General features: G+C 40.0%; 1 protein-coding gene across 12 annotated transcripts in view; it reads left to right on the plus strand.

Annotated features, from left to right (window-relative positions):
* The window catches only part of NCKAP5 (NCK associated protein 5), a 1,146,457-nt gene that overhangs the window by 975,521 nt on the left and 163,704 nt on the right, over nt 1-7,232 (plus strand). The gene's annotated exons all lie outside the window — the stretch shown is intronic.

Below are 7,232 nucleotides of genomic sequence, written 5' to 3' on the forward strand. Positions count from 1 at the left end.
TCATAGAAGTTTGAAGGCCAAAAAGTGAAATTCTGAAATGTTTTGGCCATCCTTCATTTTAAAGGGAAAATCTTAAACTGTCTGAGTTATTGAAGGAAGATAGTGTGACATGAGAATCTATTCCCTCTACTGCTTTCTGCCCAGCCCTCCCTTTGAAGGCTAGGACTAGCTCAGTCTACAACCTAAAAGAAAGAAAATGTAGAAAAAGTTTAGAGGCAAGCCATAAAAATAAGTCCTGAGTACAAACGTAAGAAAATAGAACCTCTAAGAAAAGGTGAAAGAAATTGGGCTTATGTAGCCTAGGGATGTTAAAGCTCATGGATGACTCTTCAGTGTTCAAGTATATTTGTAATGATCAGCTATTTATTATCTTTGCTGTGTCTTTTGTAAGAAGAAATGAGTTTAAGCTTCACCAAGATTGTTTTTAAGTTAAAATGCAGGAGAACATCCTAAGGGAACTGTTACAATGCTAGAACTGTTAGCCAAATAAGTTAAAGAACTGATCCATGGTGAGGATGGGGGCAGGGGAGACAAAAACACCTACAAAACAAAACTCACCATAAAGAGGGTGGAATCATCATAGTATAGTGGGTAGAACATTGGGCTTGCCGTCGGGAAGAGCTGAATTCAAATTTCACCTATCATCCTGATCTCATCTGTACAATAAGAGAGCAGAACAAGACAACTGCTAAATTTGCTTCTGATCTGAGTCTTTAATTAAAGCTATGACTTATTAACTGTGTCCTATCCTTTGTTGCTTTAAGTAACTTCCAAAGTCATCTGATAGGTGTCACATTAGATAGAATACTGGACCTGAAGTCAGGAAGATTAGTATGGCTGACTAATTGATGTTAACTGATAATCTTTGAGTGGAATGCGGAGCTCGTGAGCTATAGCATTAGAAAACCTACTGCTGTGGACTAGCCCTAGGGGAGAAACAGTAATCACTCCAAAGGACCCAGTTTGCCAGTGGAAGTAGAAGTAGAAAGTGTGGCCTCAGAGCATGTGTTATAGCAACAACTATAAGAGGTAGTGACATGAAATACATAGAGTACTGCTCTCCAAACCTGGAAAATCTAGGTTAAAGTTCTAGCTGTGCAGGTTACTGGTTCTTCAGTTACCTCGGGCAAGTTTTAACCTCTCAGTGCTTTAGGTAACTCTAAGACTATAGGTCTGAGAAAAGGAAATTCCTTGCCTAGGAGTTCTCTATATCCACAAAATCATACGTTCAGTCCTATTCCTTTTCCGGAGTCATATAACATTTGCAAAATACTTTTTATACATTATCACATTTGATTCTGACCGAAGCCTTGTAAAATAGGTAATATTATACCCATCTGACAGATGAAGAAATAGATTGAGAAGAATTAAGTGACTTGCCAGGTCACAGAGCTATCAAGAAGCTGAGGTGGGATTGAACACAGGTCTTCCTGACTCTAAGTCCAACACTTTATTCACAATGACACCTACCTATCTCAGACCATTTTCACATCGCTCTTTAGAGTTTCACATACACTGACTAATTTGAAAATTAAATGAATCCAGAAATAGATAAGAAGGCATAGTAATAAGTAAGTAAATGCATTGCAAGGTGGGGTTGGAGTGGGGAGTGGTTGCATTTAAATGCCCATGTCCAGGTAAGGTACAGTAAAGGAAACTGTCATTTTTCATGATACTAAACTATGAAGACTGAAAGGGATTGGTTTTCAGGAGTCATTGCTTTACACTTTGCACCCCATCACTTTTTTGTTGACAATATTTTCTCTTGAAAAAAGACATTCAAAAGCTATGTTATTCTGGGTTATAAACAGTAACAGAGGAGGAATCACCAGATAGGGGCAGTTTGGGACAATGATGGGTCACAGGTCTGGCAGAGCTGGTTACTTAAAGATTGTGGCAAACAGTAAGTTAAGAATCTAGGATGAAAAAGATAAGGTATACAAGGAATAAGGTATAAAAGATAAGAATACAAACTTAATAGAGGCAAGTGTGTCCAACAGGTCAAGAATCTCACTGCACTGACAAGACAGTGCAAGAAATCAGTTAAAAGAACACCACAGATGTATACAAGGCCTCTAACTCAGGAGGTTCTTCTATATTTTCTTATAAGGCAACAACTCCCTCTAGCATATGAGCAGCCTCAAGGTCAAAGTGACTGAAGGGAGTATAAGGAAATAGTTGGATCATGAACCTGAAAGAAACTTTGGCAATAAATCAAATACTCCAGGGATTCAGAAGCTGGAGTCAGGGATCCACGGGTAGAATTCAGGGAATCTATGACCTTGGATGGAGGTGGGAGGATTACATCATCGAAATAATTAGTGTCTTTTGCAATCTTATGTATTTTACTTAATGCATTTAAAAACATTATTCTGAGAGGTGGTCCATCAGACTGACACCAATGTAGTCCATGACACACAAAAAAGTGAAGAATTCCTTATTCTCATTTACCTGCTCCCCCAGTGAGGGTCAGCGACTAGAATGACTTATCTAAAGTCTAATAGGAAGCAACTAGGATTTGAATCTTAGTTCACAAGGCAGAGGATCATAGATTCAGAGCTGGAAGGGCCTGCATAGGCCATTAAGTCCAATCCTCTCCTTTTACAGATGAAAAATGGAGACCAAGAGAGGTCAAGTGACTAGCTGAGGGTCCTCAAGATAGTAAGTACCTTTATATCAGCGCTATGTGTTGACTCAAGTTCCACTTACCACACACTGCCTCCAGTTGGTAGATGGACACCCTGATCATAGACACTAGATATTTGCTATGTCTTTTTTGAGTGTAGCTTTGAACCTGGCTCCTGTGATTGTGATTTCCTGATCTAAGTCTATTCCAAATCATCTGACGTTGCATTTCCAGATCTTATTGAGCAGTCTGTTTTGCTTTGTATTCTCATTTGGCATCTCTTTACCTTCAGCTCTCTGTCTTACAGTGGGGCATCCTACTACCCTGCCTTTTCTAGTCTGCTTTGTTACAAAGGAGCCTCATTTCAGTGCTGATACACAGGTTGCTGTTAAATGTTTCAATTAAGGAGTTGGACTAGATGTCTGTTGTAGGAGTCAGGGTTACCCAATGGATAGAGTGCCAGACTTAAAGAAGAAATACCTGAGTCCAAATTCTATTTCTGGTGCTTACTCACTATGTGACCACTTCTCTGAGTTAACTCACTTCTCTAAGACTCAGTTTCTTTGTCTGTAAAATGAGATTCATACTGTCTGGTATTACTTATGTCAAGGGATTGTTGTGAGACTAAACATAGGAATGAATGCAAAACACTATATAGATGTCAGCTTTTATTATGTGTAATGATAAATCCTATAACGAGACACAGTTTAATCTCATTTAACTAGGCTAGCCTTGTTTGATGAATTGTCTAATAAAGTAAGTAAAGTAAACTGGAAAATTGAGAGGTATGTATGTTTGGGAGCTGGGATAAAGGGAACAATTAGTGTTCATAATAATACCTGTCATTTATTTTGTTCTTTACCAAGGTCAGAACTTTTGTGAGGTACATAACTCCAAAGCACTGATACCATCCTTTTACATATAATAAAATTGAGGTTCAGAAAAGTGAAGCTATTTGTCCATCATTCCACAACTAGGAAGTGGCAAGCTCAAGGTTCAAACTTACTTCTTAATACTCTAAAGCTATTGGGTGTTTTTCTTTTAACAAATCAGAGTTTTCTTTGATGACTGAAGATCAAATACCTCAGGGCCATCAGTCATATCACCAATGATCACTACATATAGGTATAGATAAATGAAAATATGTATATTGAAAGGAATTTGATGTCATGGATAGAGTTCTAGGCTTAGAGCTTCAAGTCCCACCTGTGATACCCTTCATCTATGGGACTCTTTCAAGTCATTTAAGCTTTCAGTCAATCAATAGCAGTTATTAAGCACCTACTACATGTCAGACACTATACTGAGTGCTGGTGACATAAAGAAAGATAAAAGACAGTTCCTAGTGTCACTGAATGTACACACACACACACACACACACACACACACATATATACACACACACGTATTGGAAATATACATATACATATAAGAAATGTGTGATGTAAATGTGTAAATACCCATATATGTATCATACCTATATGTACACAAATGGATATGAGTAAGATATTGGATTGAATATTAACTGCCCTTAAAACAAACCCTAAAGCAAGTTTCTTTATTGAATAAGACCCCGTTATGAAGTCATTTGGTGGTATTCACTTCTCTCCTAAAAGTGAGCTCTAGCAAAATATTAATTGACAATCATTATCGGTTGCTGTCTGTTTAATGAAAGTGTTTGCACCAAGCTGAGCCCATCGCAGTCATTGGAGATTTACAGTTTGGTCTAGAGTTTGACATCAGGTTGGACTGGGTGACCTTTTCAGGCCTGGTCCTGTCCTCTAATTCTGTGATTCAGCTGTCTTTTAAATATGTAAGAAACCTTTTTACATTCCTTTTGAATTTTTAAGCACGGCGTTAGAGGGTATCTTATTTCGTTCATTTTGGATCAACAGAAAAATGTTTATAAAAAAATTGCCATCCCACTTGAAGAAAGTGAACATAAAAGTGGAGATTAAATGTAATAAATGTTCTGAAGGACAAGGAATGGCTTGCATTAGGAAAATTTCAAAGAAATATTTATGATCATCAGTTGGAACAATTCCTTCCAGTCACCCAATGGAACAGTATTGACTTTCTAACTAACTGATTATTAGCAGGTAATCAAAGCAGAAGCTTCATTTGGCAATAATAATAACCTCGGGGGCGGAGCCAAGATGGCAGAGTAGAAACACACAAATACGCTAGCTCCGAACCCACAGCCCATGAAATATCCGTAGTAAAGAGCCGCCAATAAATTTGGGAGCAGGAGAAGCCACATAATAGTGGAGCGGATAAGATTTCTGTTCCAGAGGGACCTGCAAATCTCTTGCAAAAGGTCCATCACGCTGTGGACACGGAGCCCAGCCCAGCCCTGCACCGGCCCCAGCAACGAGAGGAACAGATCCGAGCAGGCTTCAGGGACGGGATCTCCAGCGGCCGCGCGGGTCCCTCCACTCACAGGTGACGGGGGTCGGTGAGAAGGTCTCTTTGGTGGGTCAAGAGGGGAGTGGGGTGCCCCCATACTCAGGCCCCCTCGGAAGGCAACAGCGGAGGCGGAGGCGGCGGGAGCAGACCAGGGCTCCCCAAGCAGGCAGGAGCCTGGATCCATTGTTGAAGGTCTCTGCATAAACCCCCTGAGGGAACTGAGCCCCTGAGGCAGTCCTGCCCCCACCCGGGCAGCTGAACTTGATCTCACACTGAATAGCAGCCCTGCCCCCGCCCAAAGCCCTGAGGCTGGAAGCAGCATTTGAATCTCAGACCCCAAGTGCTGGCTGGGAGGATCTGGAGGTGAGGTGGGTGTGAGGAGAATATTCAGAGGTCAAGTCACTGGCTGGGAAAATGCCCAGAAAAGGGAAAAAAACCAAGACTATAGAGGGTTACTTTCTTGGTGAGCAGGTTTCTCCTCCCCTCCCTTCTGATGAGGAAGAACGGTGCTCACCATCAGGGGAAGACACGGAAGTCAGTGCTTCTACATCCCAGCCCACTCAATGGGATCAGTTCTGGGAAAAGGTCTTAAAGAGCCCAAAAAATTTTCAAAATCATGATAGAGAGGTGGAGGAAAAACTGGGAAGAATAATAAAAGACTTGCAAGCAAAGTATGAACAACAAATCAGCACCGTGCTAAAGGAGACCCAAAAAAATGCGGAAGAAAATAACACCCTGAAAAATAGGCTAACTCAATTGGCAAAGGAGGTTCAAGAAGCCAAGGAGGAGAAGAATGCTTTCAAAAGCAGAATTAGCCAAATGGAAAAGGAGATTCAAAAGCTCACTGAAGAAAATAGTTCTTTCAAAATTAGAATGGAACAGATGGAGGCTAATGACTTTATGAGAAACCAAGAAATCACAAAACAAAACCAAAAGAATGACAAAATGGAAGATAATGTGAAGTATCTCATTGGAAAAACAACTGACCTGGAAAATAGATCCAGGAGAGACAATTTAAAAATTATGGGACTACCTGAAAGCCATGATCAAAAAAAGAGCCTAGACATCATCTTTCATGAAATTATCAAGGAAAACTGCCCTGAGATTCTAGAACCAGAAGGCAAAATAAATATTGAAAGAATCCACCGATCACCACCTGAAAAAGATCCAAAAAGAGAAACTCCTAGGAATATTGTGGCCAAATTCCAGAATTCCCAGGTCAAGGAGAAAATATTGCAAGCAGCTAGAAAGAAACAATTCAAGTACTGTGGAAATACAATCAGGATAACACAAGATCTAGCAGCTTCTACATTAAGGGATCGAAGGGCATGGAATAGGATATTCCAGAAGTCAAAGGAACTAGGACTAAAACCAAGAATCACCTACCCAGCAAAACTGAGTATAATACTTCAGGGGAAAAATTGGTCTTTCAATGAAATAGAGGACTTTCAATCATTCTTGATGAAAAGACCAGAGCTGAAAAGAAAATTTGACTTTCAAACACAAGAATGAAGAGAAGCATGAAAAGGTAAACAGCAAAGAGAAGTCATAAGGGACTTATAAAAGTTGAACTGTTTACATCCCTACATGGAAAGACAATATTAGTAACTCTTGAAACTATTCAGTATCTGGGTACTTGGTGGGATTACACACACACACATGCACACGCACACACTCAGAGACAGAGTGCGCAGAGTGAATTGAATAGGATGGGATCATATCTTAAAAAAAAAAAATGAAATCAAGCAGTGAGAGAGAAATATATGGGAGGAGAAAGGGAGAAATGGAATGGGGCAAATTATCTCTCATAAAAGAGGCAAGCAAAAGATTTTTTTTTAGTTTGGGGAAAAAGAGGGGAGGTGAGAGAAAAACATGAAGCTTACTCTCATCACATTCCACTAAAGGAAGGAATAAAATGCACACTCATTTTGGTATGAAAACCTATCTTACAATACAGGAAGGTGGGGGACAAGGGGATAAACAGGGTGGGGGGGACGATGGAAGGGAGGGCATGGGGAGGAGGGTACAATTTGAGGTTGACACTCACAGGGAGGGATAGGATCAAAAGAGAAAATAGAAGTAATTGGAAGCAGGATAGGATGGAGGGAAATATAGTTAGTCTTATATAACACAACTATTATGGAAGTCATTTGCAAAACTACACAGATTTGGCCAATATTGAATTGCTTGCCTTCCAAAG

This window comes from Notamacropus eugenii, chromosome 5 (assembly GCF_028372415.1).
Source record: "Notamacropus eugenii isolate mMacEug1 chromosome 5, mMacEug1.pri_v2, whole genome shotgun sequence".
NCBI lineage: Eukaryota > Metazoa > Chordata > Mammalia > Diprotodontia > Macropodidae > Notamacropus > Notamacropus eugenii.